The sequence below is a fragment of the Photinus pyralis genome, unplaced genomic scaffold (assembly GCF_008802855.1).
Source record: "Photinus pyralis isolate 1611_PpyrPB1 unplaced genomic scaffold, Ppyr1.3 Ppyr1.4_LG8, whole genome shotgun sequence".
Classification (NCBI taxonomy): domain Eukaryota; kingdom Metazoa; phylum Arthropoda; class Insecta; order Coleoptera; family Lampyridae; genus Photinus; species Photinus pyralis.
The window spans coordinates 7777776-7805216 of NW_022170819.1; the positions used below are offsets into that span (position 1 = coordinate 7777776).

General features: G+C 38.5%; 1 long non-coding RNA gene and 1 pseudogene across 1 annotated transcript; both read left to right on the forward strand.

The window, feature by feature from the left end:
- Positions 1–73: 73 nt before the first annotated feature.
- On the forward strand, positions 74–2859 carry LOC116178350 (annotated as a pseudogene).
- A 16748-nt stretch (positions 2860–19607) lies between these two features.
- Positions 19608–24717, forward strand: LOC116178315. The gene is made up of 4 exons (XR_004146835.1): positions 19608–19804; positions 19856–19989; positions 20041–22172; positions 22225–24717. It is a non-coding gene; the product is annotated as an uncharacterized LOC116178315 (long non-coding RNA).
- The last annotated feature ends 2724 nt before the right edge of the window (positions 24718–27441 follow it).

Genomic DNA, 27441 nt, shown 5'->3' on the forward strand with positions numbered 1-27441 from the left:
AGTAATTTTCTCCTTGGTGGTAGTTGACTTAGTGTTTTGAGGGGCCAAACGCATAGGTATCTCTTTCGCAGAAATGCTGACGGCGATTCAGAAGTTTTACGCCAATTCAACCATTTTGGTCACCGGCGCAACGGGATATCTAGGCACCTACTTCGTCGAGAAGTTGCTCAGATCGTGCCCCGACGTTAAGAAGGTCTACCTGCTGGTTCGAAAAAAACGCGGCAGGCCGAACGAGGATCGACTCGTCGAGTTTTTCGAAAGTCCGGTAATTTTACAAAGTTTGGTTAGGTACCTACGCCCTAACCTCGAGCGTCTAGGTTTACAACGCTCTGAAGCGGAGCAATCCTCGAGCTTTCCAAACGGTGGAAGTTCTGTCCGGCGATCTGGAGTTGGAGGAGTTGGGTTTGGGCGATGGCGATCAGGAAAAGGTGGCAAACGAGGTGAACAGCGTGTTCCACGTCGGCGCCACCATAAACATGGCGGAAACTCTTCGAATGTCAACCTTGGTAAATATCAGAGGAACTAGAGACCTTTTAAGCATTTGTGCCAGAGCGCAGCACCTGAAGGTTGTGTCGCTGATGGCGATTCGTCACTGAATATGAACTGTTACAGTCGTTTGTCTATGTCTCCACTGCCTACTCCCAGTTACAACTGCATGAAATTGATGAAATCATCCCCCCAAGCGCCGAAGATGCCGATAACTTGATAGCGATAGCAAGCTCTAGGGACCAACGACAATTACACAATGCTACGCTCAGGTAAACTGTTCTAGTAGATATACTAGATACCGAACCTGGCTCAGGTCAAGGTCACTCGCCCCCAGGTTAAGGTGACTTTGGAAATTAGGTCAAGATAAAGCTTAAAGGGCAAGCGTAGTGATTGTATATTTCATTTTTGGGGTGTCAAATTACATTTAAATGTTATACGAGGTCGTTGACCTCATAAATTGCAAGGTCATCAGAGGTCATTGGCCCCTTTTTTGTAGTATATTACATTCAATGTCATCGGTGGTCATTGAGCTCATTTTTGTAGTATATTACATTCAATGTCATCGGTGGTCATAAAATTTCAAAGTCATCCGAGGATATTGACCCCCATTTTTTGGGGTGTCAAAAATATCAGCAGAGATCATTGACCCCATAAATTGCAAGGTCATCCGTGGTCATTGAGCCCATTTTGTAGTATATTACATTCAATGTCATCGGTGGTCATAAAATTTCAGTCATCCGAGGATATTGACCCCCATTTTTTGGGGTGTCAAAAATATCAGCAGAGATCATTGACCCCATAAATTGCAAGGTCATCCGAGGTCATTGAGCTCATTTTTGTAGTATATTACATTCAATGTCATCGGTGGTCATAAAATTTCAAAGTCATCCGAGGATATTGACCCCCATTTTTTGGGGTGTCAAAAATATCAGCAGAGATCATTGACCCCATAAATTGCAAGGTCATCCGTGGTCATTGAGCCCATTTTGTAGTATATTACATTCAATGTCATCGGTGGTCATAAAATTTCAGTCATCCGAGGATATTGACCCCCATTTTTTGGGGTGTCAAAAATATCAGCAGAGATCATTGACCCCATAAATTGCAAGGTCATCCGAGGTCATTGAGCCCATTTTGTAGTATATTACATTCAATGTCATCGGTGGTAATAAAATTTCAGTCATCCGAGGATATTGACCCCCATTTTTTGGGGTGTCAAAAATATCAGCAGAGATCATTGACCCCATAAATTTCAAGGTCATCCGAGGACATTGTCTAGATTTAAACATATTTTGCAGAATGCTAGAGAAGTGGCCCAATACCTACACCTACACCAAGCACCTAGCCGAAAACGTCGTGGGCCGAAGTCAGTTACCGACCGCAATAGTGCGCCCTTCTCTAAGTAAATCGCCCCCTTTCCGACTGTCAATAGCTACTATTGAAAAACTTTAGTTATGCCACCCTACTTGGAACCAGAGTCCGATTGGTCGAGTACATTGGACTGGACCACCAAGCTCTTGGCTTCACTCAACCTGGGAATTATACATAGCGTCCACTGTAATTCCAAGGACGTTGTCGACGTAGTGCCGGTCGACTTTGTGGTTAACTGTACGCTCGCAGCCGGCTGGATGGTCGGAACCGAGTACGCTAACAGTGATCGTAGGGAAGAGGTGGAAGTGTTTAACTGTGTCAGCGGCCATCAGAACCCTCTCACTTGGGGTGAGTATCAATAGCAAAATCGAGGAGTACTTTACACACGTGTACACTCTAAGCTCGTCAGGAGGAACTTATGCGAGGCTACGACCGCACCATGCCCTCGATCAAAAAGGTCCTACACAGGTCTACGTTCCACAGCACCAACGGCACTCTAAACAGCCTAGTTGATTTGGCGTTTTTACCAGCCCTTTACTTATTTAACACCAAATTGCAACTGGTTGGGAAATCTACCACGTGACTACAACTGCACATCTTAATCATCCTGCTAACTTTTGACGTTTTAGGAGCGTCCAGTTGCATCAAGCCGCAAGAATGTTTATGAAGACAGCCGCGTTTTGCACGGGTAGAGAGTGGAAGTTTAGGGATTTTAACACGCAAAGACTTTGGGATCGATTAGAAGAGGACGATAGGCGAATTTTCAATTTCGATATTAAATCAATCGATTGGGATCACTTTTACGAGAAGTTGACGTATGGTTTACGTCGGTACACGTTGCAAGACGATTTCGAGACAATGGGCAAAGCGAAATTAAAGATGGCAGCTTTGAACGTACTTCACTACGCTTATTTCGGATGTTATTTGTTGCTATTCTTATTTTTCATCAATGTACTGTACTCTAAGAGTACCGTACGTTATATGGACGTACATCTGTAGCGAACATTATGCACATACTTGCAAAGCACGAATTAAACAAATCAATACAAAGTGTCCCGTAAACACGTTAAATGCACACACAACGTACCATGTATGATTTTGGATGTTTCTAATCAAATCGACCCAGACGACAAAAGTACGTTGTACGGCCATAGAACGTACTTTTTGTACACAGTACGTAGATAATACGTACAGTTATGTACCGCCTACGTACATAGTACGTTACTTTAGCACTGCATTGTATCGAAAATGTAATACGTACAGTGTACGTACAAAATATATGTGCAGGGTAAATATGACATCTAAAAGTAGTCAGGTAAGGTCGAACCTGGTTCTAAAACAAGTGCAAGGAAGTTATCTAGCTCTTCTCCTGACGAGTAAAGCCGTAAGAACGGCACCGTAAAATCTTACGTTAACGAAAATAATACGATTTATAGTTACCGTAGTGGCAAGTGATGAGCTTGCGCATTAGCGCGTAACGAATTCTGTCATTGTATGTCATCTGTCAGTAAGAGTAACGCGCATTTCAAAATAATAATAACCAACAAAGTGTCAATAATTATTGTAAATAAACGAAACGAACGTCAGGATAAACTCAACTGTTTAAATTATCCGAGTACGGCCGAAGACAAACGCGTTAGCACGATTTACCGTAAGAAATAAGATTTGTGCATTTCCTACGTACCGTAACCGTTCTAACGCAACGTTAACGCGAATTATAAATGTTCACGCGCAACAAGTAGGGTTTAATTCCAAACGTTACGGTACGGCGTTGCGGGTACGGAACTATAAATTCAGCTTTAGTTCAAAGGTTGCCCATCGTTCAAAGTCCACAGGTAGGTCGCCGTTCAAGACACCATTTTTAAGGTGCTATATTTTATTTTCGCGGTCGATTACTCATTTCTTGCGATGTTATAGGGTAATATGGTGTGGTGATGTAGTGATTTTGGAAATTAAGTTCGTGTAAAGTTCGAAGGTTGGTCGCATTTCAAATTCCAAAGTTTTCTCGCCGTTTAAAGTTCAAAGGTTGGTCGACGTTCAAAGTCCAAAGGTTAGTGTAAAGTTCAAAGGTTGCTCGCAATTCAAATTCCAAACGTTGGTCATCGTTCAAAGTCCAAAGTTTTCTCTAGCCTACAATCGGTTAAGGTTGTGCGCGTTAAGAGAGCATGCGTACTAAAACTAGTACTGCACATTGCCTACGCCCGAGTGTCACTGCAAACATGTTTGTATAAGGTTCCTACACTGTACGTATATGGTAACTTCCTAATAAATGCGTTATTGTCCGAACATAGCACGTACAGGCTTTGTACATAGACAAAGTTACGTAAAATGTACGAAAACTGTACTTAAGGTCTTAAGGTCTCTAAGGTCTCTATGGTCTCTATGGTTTCTAAGGTCTTAAAGTCGCTAATGTCTCTGAAGTTTTTCAAGTCTCTGATGTTTCTGAAGTGTCTGAAGTCAAGTCTCTGAAGTCAAGTCTCTGGTGTCAAGTCTCTAAAGTCAAGTCTCTGAACTCTCTAACGTCTGAAGTCAAGTCTCTGAAGTCAAGTCTCTGAAGTCAAGTCTCTGAAGTCAAGTCTCTGAAGTCAAGTCTCTGAAGTCAAGTCTCTGAAGTCAAGTCTCTGAAGGCAAGTCTCTGAAGTCAAGTCTCTGAAGTCAAGTCTCTGAAGTCAAGTCTCTGAAGTCAAGTCTCTGAAGTCAAGTCTCTGAAGTCAAGTCTCTGAAGTCAAGTCTCTGAAGTCAAGTCTCTGAAGTCAAGTCTCTGAAGTCAAGTCTCTGGTGTCAAGTCTCTGGTGTCAAGTCTCTGGTGTCAAGTCTCTGGTGTCAAGTCTCTTGTGTCAAGTCTCTGAAGTCAAGTCTCTGAAGTCAAGTCTCTGAAGTCAAGTCTCTGAAGCCAAGTCTCTGAAGTCAAGTCTCTGAAGTCAAGTCTCTGGTGTCAAGTCTCTGGTGTCAAGTCTCTGGTGTCAAGTCTCTGAAGTCAAGTCTCTGGTGTCAAGTCTCCGAAGTCAAGTCTCCGAAGTCAAGTCTCTGAACTCTCTAACGTCTCTAAGGTCTATGTCTCTAAGGTCTCTATGGTTTCTAAGGTCTCTATAGTCTCGATAGTCTCGATGGTCACTATGGTCTCTATCATCTCTATGGTCTCTCGGGTCTTTTGGGTCTCTAAAGTCTCTATTCTCCAAAATCTCCAAAGTCTCCAAAATCTCCATAGTCTCCAATGCCTCCAAAGTTTCCAAAGTCTCTCCAAAATCTCCAAAGCCTCCGAAGTCTCTAAAGTCTCCGAAGTCTCCGAAGTGTCTAAAGTGTCTAAAGTGTCTAAAGTGTCTAAAGTGTCTAAAGTGTGTAAAGTGTGTAAAGTGTCTAAAGTGTCTAAAGTGTCTAAAGTGTCTAAAGTGTCTAAAGTGTCTAAAGTGTCTAAAGTGTCTAAAGTGTCTAAAGTGTCTAAAGTGTCTAAGTGTCTAAAGTGTCTAAAGTGTCTAAAGTGTCTAAAGTGTCTAAAGTGTCTAAAGTGTCTAAAGTGTCTAAAGTGTCTAAAGTGTCTAAAGTGTCTAAAGTGTCTAATGTGTCTAAAGTGTCTAAAGTGTCTAAAGTGTCTAAAGTGTCTAAAGTGTCTAAAGTGTCTAAAGTGTCTAAAGTGTCTAAAGTGTCTAAAGTGTCTAAAGTGACTAAAGTGTCTAAAGTGTCTAAAGTGTCTAAAGTGTCTAAAGTGTCTAAAGTGTCTAAAGTGTCTAAAGTGTCTAAAGTGTCTAAAGTGTCTAAAGTGTCTAAGTGTCTAAAGTGTCTAAAGTGTCTAAAGTGTCTAAAGTGTCTAAAGTGTCTAAAGTGTCTAAAGTGTCTAAAGTGTCTAAAGTGTCTAAAGTGTCTAAAGTGTCTAAAGTGTCTAAAGTGTCTAAAGTGTCTAAAGTGTCTAAAGTGTCTAAAGTGTCTAAAGTGTCTAAAGTGTCTAAAGTGTCTAAAGTGTCTAAAGTGTCTAAAGTGTCTAAAGTGTCTAAAGTGTCTAAAGTGTCTAAAGTGTCTAAAGTGTCTAAAGTGTCTAAAGTGTCTAAAGTGTCTAATGTGTCTAAAGTGTCTAAAGTGTCTAAAGTGTCTAAAGTGTCTAAAGTGTCTAAAGTGTCTAAAGTGTCTAAAGTGTCTAAAGTGTCTAAAGTGTCTAAAGTGACTAAAGTGTCTAAAGTGTCTAAAGTGTCTAAAGTGTCTAAAGTGTCTAAAGTGTCTAAAGTGTCTAAAGTGTCTAAAGTGTCTAAAGTGTCTAAAGTGTCTAAAATGTCTAAAATGTCTAAAATGTCTAAAATGTCTAAAGTGTCTAAAGTATCTTGTAACGGTCCTGGCGATTACAGGCTACCCTTCGCCTCTTCGTAATCCAAGGCCCTCTAAAATTTCCCTTTTATATCCACCTCCTTTTCGCCAAGACAACCTGTGTATGGTTGGTTGCCTACGTTCAGGATCAAAGAGAGTTGTTCTGGGTAGCTCTAAAGCCGGAGATATACACTATACAGGTCACCACTATTTTAATTAACTAAATCTTGGTAGAATACAAGAAATATAATGATTAGAAATATACAGGGTGATTCCTATAGTACCTGCCACCGTTTGGGAGCGTATAGGGGGTGCCTAGGGGAGTATTTTGATATAGGACACTTGGGGTCGGAAATCTAAAATAAGGGCGCCAGAACCAAATTTATCTTCTGGAATTTCACGCCTGTATGTAGGCAACCCAACCGACCGACGTTTCGCGCGGAGCGATGCAGAGCGAGTTAGCGCGAGGAAGCGACATGGGAGGGAAGGAGGGAAAACGACAGTCAAAAGCAATAACGTTTACAAGTGTTCAACGTGGCCACCGTTGTTCTCAATGCACTTCCTACATCTAGCCAACTATTATTATACTATTGCCATAGTGTTTATTCACTTGATACGCGTCGTTGCAGACGGGATTTCGTGGGTTTAAACAAAATTCTGATCAAGTGTCAGCCACACATCGCCGCCTGAGATCGCTCCGTGTGCACCGCCGGCCGGTTGGGTTGCCTACCTACAGGCGCGAAATTCCAGAAGGTAAATTTGGCTCTGGCACCCTTATTTTAGATTTCCGACCCCAAGTGTCCTATATCAAAATACTCCCCTACGCACCACCTACACGCTCCCAAACGGTGGCAGGTACTATAGGAATCACCCTGTATGTACACAAATTAACTAAATATTTACACTATACAGAAAACTAAACAAAAATGGTTGAATGCGACCCAACTGGAATCGTCATAACCGGTCAGAACGGGTCCTTGACATTCCTTGTCTGTAATTTGACCTGGTTAGCATCCAGTATCAAAATCGGCAGGTAGTTTCAGTGACAATTTCTTTTATAATTAATTTTGAACGTGATCAGGTAAATTAGGTAAGTTTTACGTTATAACCCAACTAAAACATGACCCAGGGTATCTTACAGGAGTGTTTACGGCGAGCGCGAATGTACAGGGTGGCCAACTAAGAATGCGAGGTACTGTATCTGAGAATCTATCCATCGTAGAGGCTTGCTTTATTACTAAAACGGCCACGAGCAAAACCTAGAAAATATTTTTAAGTTTCTGAAATGACCGCTAGGGGGCGTAACTGCAATCTGGAATCTAAAAAACTGATGTTTCTGTGAATTCCGCTATATTAACCTAACAAAAAAATGTCCGGTCTTTGAAGTTGACGATAATCTGAAGAATTTTTGTTGGACAATTTTTCCTGTATCTCTAAAAATGAAGTGGTGGGGAGTATTCAAAGGTTTCCGTAAAGAACACCCTGTATCTTCGAAACGGCTGAGCCAATTTAAATAAACTCGGTTTAGTTCAAAAGAGCTATTCTTCAGCTATTTAAAGTTTTGATAGTTTCACATATCACCGCTTGAGGGCATTTTTCGACATTCCGACAGAAATGGTTAATTTTCGCAAAAAAATTAAATGCATTGGTGATGGCCAGCACTTCGAGCATTTACGGCGGCATTAAAAGCTTCCTTTTTTAAATCGATCCACCTCAGGGCCACAAATTATATAATAAAAATAATTCCGGAAAAATTAGCTTAAAAAAATAAAATTTTGAAGGTATAAAATTTTCTTTGGCCTAAATTTTAGGTTAGGAACAAGATATCGAGATGCGGTTTTCGCGTGCTTGTTTAGGCACCATTTAGCTACTTTTTCATGAAAAAAAATCAAACTAACGCATTTAATTTTTTTGAGAAAATTAACCAATTCTGTCGGAATGTCGAAAATAGCCCTCAAGCGGCGATATGTGAAACTAACAAAACTTCAACTATTATAATATTTGTAGCCGAAGAATAACTCTTTTCAATTAACCCGAGTTTGTTAAAATCGGCTCAGTCATTTTTTTGTTAGGTTAATATAACGGAATTCAAAGAAAAATCACTTTTTTAGGATCTAGATTGCAGTTACGCCTCCTAGCGGCCATTTCAGAAACTTAAAAATATTTTCCAGGTTTTTCTCGTTGCCGTTTTAGTAATAACTTTTTTTACCGCCAGCCTCTACGATGGACAGGTTTCCAGATACAGTACCTCACATTCTTATTTTGCCCCCCTGTACATTCGCAGCGTCTACCGAACTTTTAAAACAGGTAAGCTTAATTAAAAGCGTGGCTATACAGCCGTGCACCTTTAATTAACCGGAATGTATCTGGAGAGAGCGCGGTATTACAACCGGCACGTCTGACTTCAGTTTTCTCAACAGGTCTGTGTCAGAGCGCGGTTTACAATCGCTAACGTCTGACCACGTAACAGGAAGGGAGTGCTTAGGATCAAGAAATCAATTCTAAGACGAGTCCCCCTTCTGGTCTGGTTTCTGTCCAGATTCCTACAGGAGTCGAAATAAGAATTAATCTTAATAAATTTCACACCATTACAGTCTAAAGTGTCTGAAGTGTTTATATCGTCTAAAGTGTCTAAAATTTTGTTACATGATATAAATTGTGAGTGATAAATTGTAATTACTGTTATAAATTAATCCATTTTAACACTGTATCTGATTAACTTTGGTGTTGCATTTTATGAGTAAACTTCTGCATTTTAAAATCTATAGTAGCACTAAAAAAAAGGCCCTAGTCAAGTTAAGTCAAATTTTTATGAAATAAGTTAGGACCTACACCGATACTACATTGATATTGACTATAGGAGACTTATGGAGATTCTGCAAGAAGAAGAACGTGCGTAGAGCCATTTCATTAGCTATTGCCGTTTAGGTACAAAGAGGAATCTCACTAACGGCGGCAATTAATGTAATGGTATAAACTTTACAGACACATGAAATCAAGGTCGACCAACCGTAGATTCTTTATTACCACACGTTGTTGTAATTAAACCATTCCAGAGCCGTCACAAATTTTTGGAGCATCTTTAAGCGACCATTTTACAAGTAACAAAGCGCTTCCGAAAATCCGTTACGAATACGCACCTATAATAACAGTTTACCCATAGAAAATTGCTACCTAGATTAAGATGGACAAATTTTCAAAACTAATCCCCGCCCTTATCGGTAAACTGAACGGTCCCAAATGCATAATAACTACCTACTCTGAATAGGTGACCTGCAAATTCTGATCGATTATGGACGTGGAAAAAAAAGCGTATAGCGCTTCAAAAATAAAGAGCCGAAGAAAAAAGCCATACCTTCAAAATACCAGACCGTGAAAACGTTGTAATAACGATTTGTCGAACATTTTTACTAATAACCGGCTGCAAGGTAATATAACATAATGCTACTAATTTCTCGCGTCTAAATTTAAATAATTTTTTTCTGTCATTAAATAAAGACTAATTAGGGCATAAAAACGCATAAAATAAACGAAGGTAGCATGAAGAGAAATTTAATAAATGATGGCCGTATCACTTCAGTCATTCACTTTCTTTAAGAAACATTTGCTACTGCGTTTTTTTTAATACTTAATTAGTTGGTATTTATTTGTTGCGGTCTTTTACATTACACGTTACAGTTCCGTGCGCACGTTTTTATCTACAAATATGATTAATTTTCCATAGCCGCGTTTCATTAATTTTTAATTAAGGATGCGAGTGTAGAAAATGCGTTAAATTAAACATATAGAACTTCAATGACGCTTGATGGGTTTAATGATAGGTCGGCTTTAACCATACAAGCAATTAGTGCCAAACTATCACTTATGGCTATGACAACAATTTTCTGTTTGTTGACTATTAAATTAACATCAATCTCGATCCGTAAATGAATGAGATCAAATTTCACCGCACTTTCATATCATTGAAATAGTTTATGTATGAACAACCCTTCTGTCATCAAAGGTACCAAGATAACTTTTCTAAAAGAAAAACATGAACGATAATCCCAAATGTTTTGAGTGGAATCCACAATGATAAAGGTTTGCTTCCAAACTATATATACTTTAAATTTGTGGTCAGTGGCGTACTTCGGCATGGTTCATGGGGCATTTTTTAATGGTAACAACGCTCCTTTGAATATAGATATAGTAGCCTAAAAATTACTATATCACATATTCAAATTTAAGAGAAGTTTAGGTCGATAACGCGGACCATTGCGAAATGATCAGTAAAAAGGGATGTATAACATAGTCAAGTAAATGAGTACAATTAACTGTAGTATTTGTAAAAGTTGATTTCATGTTTTTCTCCCTAGTTTTCTCCGGTCATAGATAAGAAGTTTTCTTATCGCTGCAAAGCTAATTAGTTTCAAGATAAGGACTGGTTATCTTCAAAGGTGAATTTTTTTTGTAAAGGAAGGAGGGAGGAAGTAAATGGACAAGAGAAAGGTTTTAAATAAGCGAACCGGACGTAAATTGTGACTCTTGTTTGGTGAAAGACGTGAATCGAGTTTTTTGGACGTTGAAACGTAGCCGTATTTATACGTATTTGTTTCTAAAACAGTCAGTCTTGTCGTTATCGACGCTTTTTGAAAAGACAGTCAGTCTTGTTGAATTGTGAAGTTTACTAAGAAGTCAGTTGTAGGGCGATAGATTTAGAGATATAACTTTTTAGTGATCTCTCTAATACGTTCCAAGTCGAGTTAAGCGGAAGCGCGTTTTACGTGTACGAAGAAATTTCCCAGTACTCGTTAAAGGGAATTGTGTCCACCATCAAAGGGTCAATTCACTCATTGTAGTTACAACGAAGTCAGTGTCGTCTAAATCGAGATTTGGGGTGACAATTAAAATCAAGAAGTGAAGCTTCGAAGCAATATCACTTGATGCTTTGTGTTTGTGCGCCATTTATTATAAATTGCAGTTACGATCGGAGGAGATGTTGAATTATAGGAACTTGAAGGTAATTAATGTTTCTTCGTCGATTATCACACAAACAAACCCACATACTAAACAGCATAAAATTTAGTTAGAGGATCTCCCAGTCCCTCTTCTGGTATTGCTAAGACGTAAGAGCTGTAGTCAGCACGAGATGAGAAAAAACATATACATTGAAGAATCAAAACTGTATGAGGTGCTTTCTACACTGCATAAACGAGTATACAATCATACAGGGCAATGCACACTAGATAATCTCTTAATAATACATAAACAAATAATGAAATAATATGAAGGCATAACCACCTGTAGATCATAACAAAAAAAAAACAACCAGACAAAAGCTTGGAGCACGCCATGCTTAAACAAATCAGCATTTATTGAAAAATATAAACAATAACAAAAATGTGACAAGGAATTCAGACTGATGGTTAGTGCGAGAAGGAATAAAATGATTACTACGTGTAAATACCCTCATGAAAACAAAAACAGAAAATATAAATATTCAGAAACCGTTACAGATGCTGCACAGAACGGTCAAAATCGAAGAATTATCACGATTATTGCGAATTTTTCGCATAGGGGTATTATTTCAACTGTAAGATGTGGTTTCTAACGGTAACCACAATCTAAAAAAAACTAGTGCAAAATATTCTTCCTTATTGATTCTACAGATTCCAGAACTTATTCAGAGATTTTTAGGAATGATAGCGTTATCTCTAGAAGCTTTGTTTAGAGATTTATGAGCGATTTAAACAGAGATATGTCATTGGAAGGGCGTAGCTTGGTTTGTCGACGAGTTCGGTTTTGTAGAATATGTAAGGAAAAGAAATTCTCGTATTATTTTAATTCAGATTTTTCAAATATATCTTTAATAATAGTCAGAATTTTGTCAATAGAGGGCAGAAGCAGTTCGTATAAACATATGACTGCGCAGATAGCCCTGCCACTATCCTTACCCCACTAAATTGATACGATATATGAACACGAACCGCAGTCAAATTGGGGAGTAGATTTATTTATTTTATTTTTTATTTTATTTTGCCTTTATTTTTAAGTGGGCGGGGTTTCAGCCGAGGCTGCTCTACCAACCCAACCCACTATACATTTACAAATATCCATGCCCGAACCCGGATTCGAACCAGGGACCCTGTACCGCAGTCCTTCAGCTGTAGCTTCTATAACCAAACCTGAAATTTACAGCCGTTTTTCCGTATTCTTTCCGCAACCTCCAACCCCGTTTCAAATCAAGGGATTCAGTGTATGGTAGAGTATTCACCTTTGCTGCATTCTTCATATTCTTTTTAAGGTTTAAATCAGAGCTTAAAACTCAAACAGTTATCTTTGATATTGACAATTCGTTGAAATCGTTAGAAATTTAAATTTAAATTTTAATTTTGAAATTTGAAACTGTTCTACTATCGAAAATAACAGAAAACACCATAAAGAACAACAAATTCCATACTACATTTTGAAATATGCTTTGGACGGGAGTAAAATCTTATCTCATGCGTGATGCCACTATATTCTGTAGTCGTCAGGCGTAACGTTCTATAGCCTAAGACCAGTTGACACATTTAAAGCTATTTAATAGTTCGGAGTAAATAAAATGACTGTAAAGTATACGTATTAATTTATCGCTGTATGTAATATTAATAGCACGTGCGTAGCGCAGCAGCAAGGTTGTCGCCTATAGATTATGAAGACGCGGGTTCGAACCCCCTGAGAACGCCCATTTTTTTCTATGATGATATCACGGCAAAAAAAGGGAGCAAAGGATTATAAGAGAGAAACAAGTATTCCCTTCTGTTGGCACTGGCCAAGTACCACTTTCAATTTTTTTTAATTCGCCAAACTGCGTCAACTAAGATATACCACATTCAATTATCTTGATCAGGAGTCATTATTATAACGATCTCAAGGAAATTATTAATTGATGGGTATACGAGATAGTGAATCGTATATCAAAGGAACATTAAAGCATGTAAAAGGTGCGAATTTAATAGCAATTTATATGCAAACTTGAAATTATGGGTAGCTACATGAACGTGATTAATTTGTTGAGATGTTATAATTCATACAACGCACGTACGTAGATAATTACACCGTTCAATAATCGTTTGAATTAAGTAAACACCTACGTCATAATCTATATACAATCGATAAAGACAAAAAATATAACGTGGGTCAACTTGGAAAAAATTACTATCGGGATTTAATATACCAAAAAGTCATTATATTTATATTTCCTCCGATTGTCTCTTTTCTTTTTCTCTTCCTGACGATACCTCGTGTCTTCTGCCCGTTGTCTATTTTACCTCACTTTTTCTCTTTTTTGACCCACTTCAACCCTTCATCTTCGAACTTAAATATTCCCTAAGCCGTCCCTGCCGCCACGAAAGAATTCAAGATTGCGCTTTGTTCCGTTTCCGTGGAACACGTGTTTTTCTTCCCTTCCCTACATCCAAATGCACCATAATCTACAAGAAAAATGTCAAACATATCCCTATACGAGGGATGTTAATGATGCATATCGATCCACGATAGTAACAATTTTCGTCTAGGATTTGCTTAAAGGAGAAATTTGGGTAGACGTATGCGTGCTTTAGTGAAATACAGTCGTAATTTGGTTTTTTGAATAGTTACTGTAGCCCTTTTGACTCCCATTACTTAGGTGACGTATTCCTTATTTTATTTTTACGTCTATTGCATCCATCTAGCAATTATATGATCGTCTTAGATTATTTGCCAAATTAACGGCATTCCCGTACAGCATGGGTATTGTCATTTATAACTCATTCTAAATACAAATGGCCCTTTTATAATTATACTGATCATACTTTGAATTAAATCCAAGATTCCATTAGGTTTTCTACGTAAATATGTTGTATTTCAATTTACAGTAGGTATCCCTTTGTTCCTAATGCTGGTTTTACCTGCCAACTCGCAATAGGAATTTCTGACCGATTTACGTGTTTTTATTTATATTTAGATACAGTATGTTCTCTTAGGGATGATATTCAATACGAGTATGCCGAATCAAACGATGTAATAAATATAGCGGATGGTGTATTTGGAAACATCGATCCTAACAGTTAGTTTGGGAGGGAAAGTTTTGAATTTAAATCTTGAGTTGCGCAGTCTCTCGAGGTACGTCACAACCTTGTTAGTAAACGATCGTGTCATAGACAACCTGTTACAAATAACTACCGAAACATCTTTTTAGTAATTCGTCAAGGGCAGTCGTTGATGTGATGGGTATCCCATCCACAATACAGCCCTCTGTGTATGGCTGCCTACATACGGATCTCTTGTATTGATTGCATGATGCTATGTAAACATACTTAGTGATGACGTCATACTACACCAATGACGTAGGCGCAAACTATGAAAAATCCTACGATATATTACAGACTGCCACAACTGACTATATCTTCCCGATCTCCAATAGACAGTTGGGTTCAATTGCTTTACCTAGGGCTAGCGAACTTTTGCAGTATTCTAGTTTTTATGCTAATCCAAAATGAGAAGTCATGGTCGCCAACTATTTCAAATAGAGCCCTCATCGTATCCTCGATACTTAAAATCGTCTACTTATGCTCCTAATTATAATAAAAAAATTGAAAATTGAAGAGGTGCAAGTCATGCGAATAGCCAAGATAGATTGTGTCAGTATACCTAGCAAAGCCTAATTATTATTTTGGCAACAGCAAGCAACCTTTCGACTTTATTGAGGTACACGTATCTGCGAGTAGGTATATTGTTTCTAATTTACTCAAACGTACCTAATTAAAATTCTTCGTCAGTAGGTAAATAAATACAATGATCAAGCAAAAATTCTGGACGACGCCGAATATTATTCGAAATTAACCTAAATTATCGTGTTGTTGATGGGTACACAACATCGCTTATTAAAAAAAATATCTACACATTCGTATGATATTATTAATTTTACTTTCTAAGTGGAAGTATGCCACATATAATTTGTAGATCACAATTTAAATTGCGCTCGCTGCATTTTTTCAATCGTAAAGGATCTGACACTGATCACTTTCCAACGTGAAGACAAGGTAAATGTGCACCACATGAAATTTCGGGCACGAAATTCCTCATAATTAACCAATTCGTATGAACCGATTTAACTGACGTAGAAAACGTCCCCAATAAAAGGAGCAGTTGCGACGGTGAAAAGCTATTACGCGTAGGTATAGTTATGGGGTGTATGAAGAAAATTTATCATCTGTTATTACTATAATTTACGTCATATAAATTTTTCTTACGTTGGCATGGGTGTTGTGATATACGTACGAATATTTCAACCCTGATGATTAAATGATTTACGCCGGGTCATTATGTGCTCAAACAATTGGAGCGTAAAGGAGAAAATCAAAATAGACCAGTCAAATTCGGAAATAAATCTAAATCCGCTGTATTCAAAAACAGTTGTGGGCTGCTGGACATTTAGAAGACCAGAATCTGACGAAATGGTAGACAGGACTTAGCTATCCGAGGTTGTCTTTGATAACAACGGGATCGGGCTCAGTATTCGGTCCTATTCTTCACCGATGGCGTAGGATCTCCCTCAATCGTGTTACAGCTGCTGTGGCTCTTTTAATAGCTGCCCAAAAACAGAATCGGCTCAATTATCACCACGTCCCGTAACACCTCGGTCAGAAAGAAGAAATCGCTAAACCGTCACAGTGATGACACTTACATTAGAGCCCCCACCGCTTACTAGAGTGGATTTACGGCTGGCTACACAGACGCCCATGTCGAAGTTCCTGTAATCCCGGCGCTCAACGGCGGAATCCGCCACTCCAAAGCGTAAAATTCATTCAAGAAATATACGTTTTGACCCTCTATAAAGTTAAGGGTCGAGAGAGCTCGTGTCGAAGCTCAAGAAAAATTTCATATGAACCAGCGAAGTTCAGTCGACCAGTCATAGAAATCATTGGGGCGTTTTTGTACAAAATAATGTACCTATAGAAGCATTCATACCAAATTTCATGGTGGTATCATGTTTTGAAAGATACTTATCACTAATAATAGTTAACACGTGCCGCCATCTTGGAAAACGGAGTCCATATTAAATTTTGTAAGTTTCAATTTAAATAAGTATCAGCGGAATAATAATTACCATTAAAGTATCTAACTAATCGGTGTAGTAGTGGCAGTCGGCGGAACGAACGAACGGATAAACTCGAGGTCGGCTATAGCAGATGCGTCGGTCTCGGAAGCCTCGGGTGTAAACTGCCGGCTTTATGGTTCAATGGTAGAGCGTTGGACTATAAATCCGGAGGTCGGGTGTTCGAACCTGGGTTGAGGTGAATTTTTCATCTGTGGCAGAGATGGGAATTACCTTAGACCAGTTTCGAGCATTCTGCCGGCTACTCCGAATTAGGTTTTCATGCAGTTTTCCTAATTCGTAAGGTAAATACCAGAGTAGTATAGAATAAATAAATAAACTCTTCGGAGTAAGCGACAACTCCAGGAATCGGCAGGATTCAAAAGATGGCGGCGGTCAGTTCGGAAAAATTAAAACAAAATGACGGCGGGAATGAAGGGAACAGAATACAAATCGGCAGAAGCGGCAGAAAAGCAACGACGGGGAAGCGAACAGTATCCCCTCCTTATAATAAGTGAAACGGAACTTAACGAAGCGGTAGCAAAAGTTCGTTAAAATTTACGGAAAATATCTAAATTTAATACGATTGAAGACAAAAAGCAAAAATGACATAAATACGGCACGGTTGCAAAGGATAATTTAACAGCAAAGCTCAAAATTCGGTACTTACAAAACGTATCTGCGGAAGATGCAAAAGTAAAAGATCTAAATACGGTAGGTTGCGAAAAAGAGTTTACGAAAATGATAAAGATTTATATGGTACTTAGAAATATCATTGGAAAAAATGCAGAAGCAACAAGTTACAAAAGTAACACGCGCAGACCGACGGCCGGACAGACAGACAGACAGCAATACAAAATTATAAACGATTTCGAGGATCGTTAATAAACAAACAAGGTGTAAAATTATGGTACATGAAAGAAATTGATTTTTTACCACAACTTTTTCCATAAGCGAGCGGACAGACGGACGGACAAAGTGGCCACAATAGCGCTTTTTTTAATTTGTCAGGAAATGCACTAAAAAGATCCAAACTCATAGTGAACAATCTGCAATTCCTGTTTCGTACGCTTATACCTTCGATACGTTTAAACAAGTTAAACTGTTTTTAATTAGTCACTACTTTCCCCGACATCGAAAAAATATGGGAACGATGTCAAACTTCACGCTTTTTAAGAGCGCTTCTTTTGAGGTAACGCCCAGCTCAATCTAACGGATTTTCTGTAACTCGTTTGAATGTCAATCTTTAATTATACGTATCCAATTAGTCGGAATGATTTCCAGATTTCCAGAATCGGTGGTCCAATTAACACCCATCGTTAAATGGAATTCGAAAGTATCAACCGGGTCGGCGCTATCTGGTAACGGTCGGTTTCAATCCTGGATTTTCGTATACCATTAGAGAACTAAAATCGATTAATCGACAATTAACGGAACTAAAATTTAATAAGAAAAGAGGTGACGATAGATACCTTCATCCAATAAGGAACACAGGCCTAGAGAAAATTTTATATCTAAGCAATGTTTTGCCGTTGTTCTAAGAACTGTGAGGCTGGCATATTTTGCACCATTGCCTGTGTCAAATGAGCTGTTTTAATTCGCCATCAATATTAGCAGAAGCAAAGAATATTTAATAATTACTCTTTGGCAGAAGATAAAAGAGGAAGGAGACGATTATCATGGAGAGGAAATGTACGTACCTATATTCTTGAAGAAAATTTACTACAAATATCCACTTGTACTTCCGTTAAAAGTGAACATGTAATGAGTTTGAGGAAAAGTGACCGAAATCGTGAGTTTTCTGAAAATTTCTCCTTCTCCTTCAAGAACCCGTAGTTGGAAAACGATGCGTTTCTTTGGAAAAAAAGTATAGAAACCATTGAGTAATTAATCAGTTAACGATATAGAAACAAAGTGGTAGAAAATGTTATGAGCTTTCGATTTTGATAAGAAAATTTTGACATTTTGCTAAAAACTTATTGCACTTTGCACAGTACGTTCGAAATTAGTGAGGGACCAGGAGGCGTGTAAGGGTACAAGCGATGAGTGAACAAGCATTTTTCACTCAATGGTAAAAGGACGAGATATAGCCGGGAATAACGTTATTATTTTATTAATAAATTACTACATATGTATAGATAAAACATTACGCAAATACATAATAATATATGGTACAGGTACAGGCATAAATTCAATGCTACAGGAGACAAATCAACGGAAGGGTAGGCAACCCAAATGACGTCCAGCAACAGAAGTTTTTTGGAGTCGACACAAATTGTTCTTTTTAGCTCATTTCAAACAAGTTTTAAAGCTTGCGCTACTGTATCAGCTCTTGTTCCGTCCGTCCACCCGTCTGCCGAACTGTCTGTTCCCCTTAATTTCGTCTTATGGCGCTTGTACACTTCTAACACTGATCGGGACCGCACCCGGAAATCTTTACCCTAAATGTATAAAAATCGACAACGTTTAAGAACTTTTAAATTAAATAAAATTCGCTAACGTACTGCCGTTACACTGTCAACTGTGCTTCTATCTTTATTATAGAGTCTGTTGTTCAACTGCCTCATTTGCTACATAGGTCATATCGGTATCAAACGAAAGATATTAAAATGTCAAAAGGTAAACCTTTCAACCTTCTACGACCTAGAGCAACCTTTCAGGCGAGCCACGAAATAGCTAAAGAAGAAACATTCAACTAGTATCGAAATTTTATCCCAGATCAACATCCTTATTTGTCACAGATTTATTTGAAAAAAGACTAAACGCATTGGTTTCGATGCTCAAGAAGGGAATTTAGCGCATTTTTAATGACCACGTGTATATTTACCAAGAGGTGTCAAAATCGTTATTTTTTAGTAGTCGAAAATAACTAAATAGCTGGTACAAAGTTCTATTCAAAAACAGGTTTACACGTCTCTGGATGCTAAATAAAATTTAACCCACATAAAAGAATGCACTTAAAATTCATCTTACCGATTAATGAGAAACAGTTCCACTAAGTTACTCCAATTTAGTTTATTTACTAGGATGGTTACCACCGTTCCGCAGTATGGAAATTACCCTTATAATTTAAGGTCTTGACAGCCAACAAAAATACGAATTAATTGTCTTTAACTTTTTTACCGGTTGCTGTCTTATTTATAATGTTATCCCATAAGAAATTAGGTGCACAACTGTTTCTTTAACGTAACTTGACACTACAAAAATAACGCAATAAAACATTTTGTACCTTGAACCTAAACGCTTTCGTGGTAACAAAAGTGAACTTTAAAAAAATAAAACAAAGTTGAACATAAATCGGCCGTCCATTGGTTTTCACTACACGACATAATGCCCTTGTATTGTAACAGGATAATGGCCACCCTGTATATAACTTTTAGGCGCTTATCATATTCAATAAATATCTATGTGCGTTTATCAATACGAATAAATGCGGACGATGACATTGACGCTCGAGCTATTAAAGCGTATAAATGTATGCAAGGCTAAATTCTTGAGTTTTATAATTTTCTAAGATTATTTGCCGTTTTGGGATTTGTTTAATTGGAAAATGTAAGTTTCAACTCATCAAATATAATAACTCTGCACTTATTTGTATTTCAGCAACGAGTTCGATACCCGTTGGTCATTTTATTTACCTAATACAATTAATAGAAGCCGTTATTACCAACTCATTTGAGTAATTTATAAGTGCATAATCTGCACAAAATTAAATATCAGGAAGTCCACATATGGACGTGAGTATGCTTACTCATTTAATAATCAATGCGCAATTACTGTAATTTTAGTTCTTGAGTCACGGAGTCGAACCATAAGAAATCCACCCCTTGCGGAGTAACGAACATAGTTCTAAAGGGAGCCCTCGTCAGAAAGATAAGTCTTTCACCTCGTCTTTCACCTACCATTCACTTATCACTTACACGCATCATCTCATATTGTTAATTGTCAAAATTGTTATCACTAACTACATTATTGTGTGCCGATCAGTGTTTAAAATTTGCAAGATTATACTCAATTCATTGAGGTGGCCAGTAGAAAGCGCTTTCCATTGTCCCTGCTCAATTTCTGACATCACAGAATTGTTTTATTATTGCTACTGTCCACTGTGAATACCTTGCCTCGAGATTGCCATCCTCTGGCCTCCATTCCAACAACGAACCCCAATCCTTCCAATTAGTTGTACCACGTTTGCATTTGTTACACGAGGCTACCAAAAAAAAAGTATTGCATCGCCGCGTGGTTACAGTATAAAAAACGCATCTTATTTTTTTGTGGAAAAAGGCAGCTCAGTACTTAATATAGTACCGGCGGCAACACCTTCGTCGAAAAAATGGTGGCACAATTTTGCGGTTGCGCGGCTAACGATTCTTATGATTCTTTTACATACTGCGGTTATGTGACCTTCTGTTCGAACTTTTAATTAACAACGATATTTCACGAGATGACGTACACAACTCACATGAATCGCCTTGAAAGCTTAGCGGAGAATTTATTGTTACGTGGTATATAAATCTTCGCGTTTACGTTTTTAGTTTTACTTCGAAGGTCTGGCTACTAATGCCGCTCTCTCACCAAATTCTTCTATTCGTCGATCTGAAAAACCGAAACGGATTTCCAGACAACCTGGCTTCGACTGCGTTTTTTCTACATGGCGGAGAGCATAAGAGGAGCATCTCATGGCCCACATTGACGGCTTCGTCAGTTTCTAGAACCGGCAACACTGTAACGTTTCGATTCTTATCTGCTTGAACACTCGTCCTTATCTTAAAGCGCTTTATTTTCTCGAATATTACTTCTGTTCTTTTTCTTTACGAAGCGGTACACGTATAACATTTTTTACATCGGCAAATTTGGAAATTTAGTTTAGTCTAAAGCGACCACCTGTGTCAATGGCAACTAACCATTAAATCTTTGAATTTCATGTCACAATTTGTTATTGTTGACATTAGACATAAAATTCTGATATTTGAAGTGTAGCGGACTTTACGCCTCCCAAATCGTCCGATACTCGCTCGCTCGATGCCTTCATGTCCATCGATTTAAAAAAGAACGAATGGACTGATTGTAATAAAATTTTCTGGTGGATTCTTTATCAAATTTGTGGATCGAAGTTCGTGAATTCATACCATAGGTCAAAAAAATAGAAGGCTCTTTTCTTTTGACATCTCCGTTAGTTATGAACCGAATTGTATGAAATTCAAACTGAGCCATACAATACGCAATGCCAAAAGTTGAGCCTAATCAATTCAACATTTGCAGTGCTTTTGTAGCGTATTTTCGCAAATTTATTTATAAATACTTTAAACGCGAATTGCGGGCGAACGGGGTGTCGGAAGTGGGTACCGACAAAGGGAATGTGGTAGCTTCCGAAAAGATCGCCGTCGAGGCGTCTGGCGTTGAACACATAATATGGACAGGATTGGCGTGTGTGCGGATGATGGCGCCTTGAGCCAAGCTCCCAGCCCAGAAGCTTTCAAATGGAAGAAGCTTTGCCCAAGTCAGCTGTCTTGGTGTTGGCTTCAGGACTGCTTATAAAGCCAACCCTTCGAGTGGCGATGTGCTTGGGGTGCGCAGTGCCTATTTGGGCGCCGCCGGTAACAAAACTGGGATTCTGTAGCCGGTCCGTGCAGAGTGCAGCTTGGTGGAGAACCATTTTTATTTTTATTGAAGGCGGGTAACAAGAACACATATGTTCCTGGTGCACAAACATTAAAGGCATTTATGAACAATTATTCTATTGCGTTAGAGTATTGCCGCTTTCCGTTGCGTTGCCATTTATTGTTGAGTAGCGTCGTAGTGTCTCCGATAGTGGAATTCGATTTCCATCGGCCATCTTGTGTGACACTTGAAGACCGCACCATTTGTCCGACCATCCGATTATCCAATTACTTCAAAACTATTAGGTACTCAAGGGGGCACAGTAAGTAAAAGAAAACACCTTTAGTATAAACTTTATTTTGTACACCTTGTAGGGACTTATATTGCTTGCTTTACTTTAATTGAACTAACTGAGGGTTTGTTGTAACAATGCAACAGCCATTACTTACAACTACAATATTGGAATGTTCAATATATTAAAAATATCATCTAAATAATTACAAAAAGTAATAAATATTGTCTTTATGTGGTACTGAGCGGTTTCCTAATTTTAATTAATCAGCGGAGGCTAATCCTGCTAAGTCGTATATAGTACGAAATTGAGTCAGTATAAGCTTTTATCAAATTGTACTCGTTTACGTTTTGTATAAAAAGGACTAGAAGTGGTAACTCTCTAAAGAACAGTTCTTTAAAAAGGATGTCGCTGATATGTGTTCACTATTAAGTAGTCTTACATACACAATGCTAACGGTGTAATAAACTACAATTGTGCGTGCAACATACCAAAACCCCATTTATTGGTGAGCCAAACTATTTTTGTACTATCCTACCTATTTATAGACAGCAGATTTGGAAGAAGATCATAAGGTATAAGGCTCGGTTTATTACGCCAAATTTTACGTACCTACTTGGAAATTATTGTTGGCGGTGCAACTGTGCCAATATGGAAGCCAAACTCTCTTTGGAACTACGACCATCCAAAGTTAATCCCGGTAATTTGATAAAATCGACTATTAAAAGGTCTGTAGAAGTCTCGTAACCTTTGGAGGACAGTGGGATTGATGAACGGATGGTTCCGACCTTTAGTCTTTCCGAGGCAATGCGGCGAACTGCGACCTTCGCTTTTAAACAGACACGGAAAGCCTTTGGTCGAATTGAAATAGAAGTGTTTCTCAGTGACAACGCGCTTCAAACCCAAAAAATCCTGCACGCGTTTCAGCTCGATCGCCGGGTCGACTATCAACCTTTCACCGCTGACAAACAAAAATTGCGAAAGAGGAAAGTACTTGAGCCAGCGTATTAAATATCGGGCGTAGATGCCGAGCTTGATAGGGCCCCAGCTCGTGTCGATTGTGTTCCTTGTCGAACCGTTCACGAACGCGAGCTGCTCGAACGGTTTCATTTCGGCCTTCTTCGACGCGGCCTGCGTGTAATCGGAAATCGAACGAGTTACCGGATCTCTAACTACTACTAAAAGCTTAGTGGAGGGATTCATGTGTTGCACTCTACGTGGAGCTTCCTTCGTTATGAAGTACGACGGCGACTTTTCGATCGTTATTTGACCTTCTAGAGTTAAAGGCATGTGGTGACGGTACCATTCGAAACCTTTCGAATAGTGCTTGTCGAAGAAATGGACCTCGCTTCCGGCTGCTCTCACATCGGGATGAATGCGGATAAACTCGAGCAGGGCGCGCGTGCCTCCCTTTTTCACTCCGATGATGAGGGCGCTTGGTAGCTGGCGTGCCGGTTGCAAACCTTGCTGTCGCAAGAAGCGGTACTTGGGGGAGGCGTCGGTTTCGTTAATTGTTAGAAGTGGAACTACACGCACTGCGGTTGTGTAGTGTAGAGGGCTGGTGTATTTTGGTACTAATGGGTGATGTCGCCACTGTAACAAACAATAAACGTCAACTAAAATTATCATACAGTACAAATTATTAGTATTTCAGACCGACAGATAGATCGACAGACAGACCGACGGACAGACCGACAAACAGACAGACCGACAACATCGAGAGTTTGTTTGATTTTAATTCCGGGTGTTTCAAAACATCTATTTCCGTTATGAAAAAGGGGGGGGGGGATTTTTTACCTCCATTACTAACGTGCGTGGTAAAAACAAACACTCAAGTTATGAATGACGCAGAGAACCTCGACAACTTCTACTTTATAGGGGGTAGGTTAGGCAACACTAATTACACGCGAGCGGTTGTAAGGTTGCATAACTATCTCTAGGTGTTTTTCTAGTCTAGATGAACCGACGAAGCGTAGTCGGGGAGGAGCCAGGGGATGAAAAGAAAGAATGCGAAAGAGAGAGTAGTTTGAGTTGTTCAGAAAGAGCAAGAAAGTAATAAAGTCTGCAGAATAAACGAAAGCAGAACGAAGTGAGCGGAACTCAATTAGAAGTGAAGTGAAGGCAGAGGAAACAAAAAACAGAAGAATTCATTGAAGAGCTGATGGAAGGAGTAAAGGGGATGAAGTGAAAGAGACGATGAGGGAGGAACTGACGGAAAGTATGGAAAAATTAGAGCGACAAAATGAAAGAATAGGAAATGAGTAAATATGGAAAAAGGAAAAGAGAGAGAAAGCACACACCAGTTGTTAAAAGAAAACCTAGAAGTAGAAGCGAACGTAAAAGAATTAAAGAGAGAATTTCGACAGGTAGCTAAAAGAGAAAGAAGAAAGTGCAAAAAGGCAAGATGTGGATATAGGAAACAAATGAGAGATCGCGAAAAGTACAGATAGAGTAAAGAAGAAAAATGGCTAGTAAGATAAGAAAGAAAGAAAATGCAGAGGAGAGAGAGAGAGGTTCGGGCGTACAAATTAATAATAAAAGATAACACAGAGGGAGAGGTAAAGAGAAGAGAGAGTTTGAAACCATAAAAGGAGAAAAAAAACAAAGCAGAACAAAAATTGATGTTCTGGAACGGGGCGGGATTAACAAGTAAGGATGCTCACTTCTGGGAGTTAATATAAGAGGATATGACAATGACGTCGTGAGTTTGATAGAATTGTGGATAGAAGTACAGAATTGAGAGAAAATAGAGAATAGGATACCGAGGGAATACATTTGGGAGAGCCAATTCGCGAAGAGGGATAGTCGAAAGGGAAGAGCAAAAGGAGGTATCTTAACAGGGTAAAAAAAAAGGATAAAGTAATGGGGAAAGAGGAAGAAGGAATACAGGAACGAAAAGTGGAAGTGGCAGGGAAGAGAACGAGAGTGATAACCATTTATAATAGAGAAGGAATGATAGATGAAATAGAAAATATGGTAGATGAAAGAGAAGAGAAGGGGCTAATATTTCGGGAAAGATAGAAAATACCGGAGCAGAGAAAAAAGGAGAATGGGTAGAGATCAGAATAGGAACACAAGAAAGAAAATCAAGAGATAAAGAGGGCAACCAAAAGGGAGAAGTGTTATTGAAATCAGCAGGAAGGAGAGGAAAATTCTATACCGAAATATGGAGGGAGATGGAGACGGGTAATTCACATACATGAGAGGAAGAGGAAGATCAGCAATTTAGTAAACGACCACATCCTGGAAGAAATGGAACAATTTAAGATAGGAACAAGGATAGAGTTTGGATCACCAACCGATGGAAATGAGCTTAAATATAAAAATAAGAAGGTCAAGAAAAAGAAAGCTGCAAACAAGGTACGAAGAATCGCATACGATTTTCAGTAGGGGAATTTGTTGCCACTCTGCTCGTGTTTGGAAACCAGACTTTTAGTCCGGCTCATATTAAATACAACTGATCCTTGAACTCGCAGAAATCGATTGGCGAATGTTTCACGTCGCTGTCTCTTTTCGGACAAACGGCCAGACGGACGGACGGCCAGACGAGCAGACGGGCAAAACCATAATATTTTTTTATTTCGAAAAACTCCCCTAAATAGATACAGTTATGGATAAGAGACTGTAGAGCTGTATAGAAGGAGACTAGAGGAACAAGTAGAAGAAGAACAGAAAAAAATGCAAAAAGAAAAGAAAAGAAGAAGAAACACAGCAAATCAGGGAAATAAAGACAAAGAAGGATCTTTTAAGGTGATAAACAGAGGAGCAAAGAAAAATAGCACAAGTGGGAGGGAAATGCATTTAGAGGAATGGAAAAAAAACATTTAATCAAGGTACTACAGAAGAAGCAGGTGAAAGAGAAGACTTTAAAAGAGGTAGGAAGATAAGAGGAGATAAGATAATAAGAGAAGTGAATGCGGCATAAAGAGACGAAATAGGAAATTAGGCTTGCATTTTTGCTACTGATATGGTCTAGGAATGGACGAGGAATCTACTAAATGAGATTTGAAAAAGAAGAAAAAGAAATGTTGGAGGAAACACAAATGGGCTTCAGAAAAGAGAGGAGAACGATCGACTGTATATATGTATTAGAGATTGGTAGAAAAGGAATTGAAAAAAAGGGCGGAAAGGTGTTTGCGTCTTTTATGGATGGATGCATGAAAGAGTGGAAAGGGGAAACGTAAAGAAGCTGATGGAAGATAAGAAAATAGACACGAAGCTAAAGGACAGAATCAAGGAAATATATAGATCGACAAGATTGAGAGTAAGAATAAAAAGAAATGAGTCTGAAGTTTTTTGGACATGTAAAGAACTAAAACAGGGATGGGACAGAGAGATAAAACAGATGAAGGAATTGATGAAAAGAATTGTAAGGTTTTCTTTGAGGGTAGCTTCTTAACGCCACACGTGGTGTACCTCGGTATATTTGGAAAAATATTTGTTTTGGTCCCCTATATCGCCCAATTTTTTTCTTCATAGTTATACCCTCTATTGAGTTAGGTATCGCAATAAACCTTTGCAACCTTCAAACATTATAACAAAATCTCCAGGGGGTTTACAGTATAATCGAATTCCGTATTTCTAATTGAATAAGCGTGTACCTGAAACCATAAAACATTTTTTTGGATAGTAAAAGTGTATTTAAAAATAGAGGCTGATTAGCAAAAAAATAATGAATATGTGCGGTTTTAAGGGTATTCAAAACGATATGATTGTGGCGGGCTCTGTAACGTAATAAGCCCGACCAATCAGCTCCTAGAACCATTCAGATTACATAACGAATTGGCAATATTGCAGGCGCACAAGGTTGCCGGTTTACTTCTACGTGATTGGTTGTAGGTTTGTGACGTATTTAAACTGAAGCGGACTAAAAACACAGCTTTTCAATAATTTATTTTGGTTTTATGTTACTCGCAAATAAAAATTGAGGACACGCGGGACTTTTTGTTTTTATTGGACAATGCAGATCAGAAATAAAAAATGAAGCCTCCTACATCAAAAACTTGTATTTGGAAATTTTCATAAATTCTAAAAAAATATATGGTCTTTTGTGGTGGAAATTTAAAATTATAGGGGTTGTGTGAAGACTGGAGAAATTAAGAAATAAAAAAAGAACACTATCATTAAAATAATTGGCATAAAATATAATCGTCTATGACTTTATTGCTCAATTAAAGTTAGGCAAATTTTAAATGACAAAAAAAAGTTACAAAACAAGGAAGCTATTGTTTTACGGTGTCTGAATCAGAAACGGCGCAACTTAGGTAATTAATTTTAATTAATGCAGCGAGTTCAAATA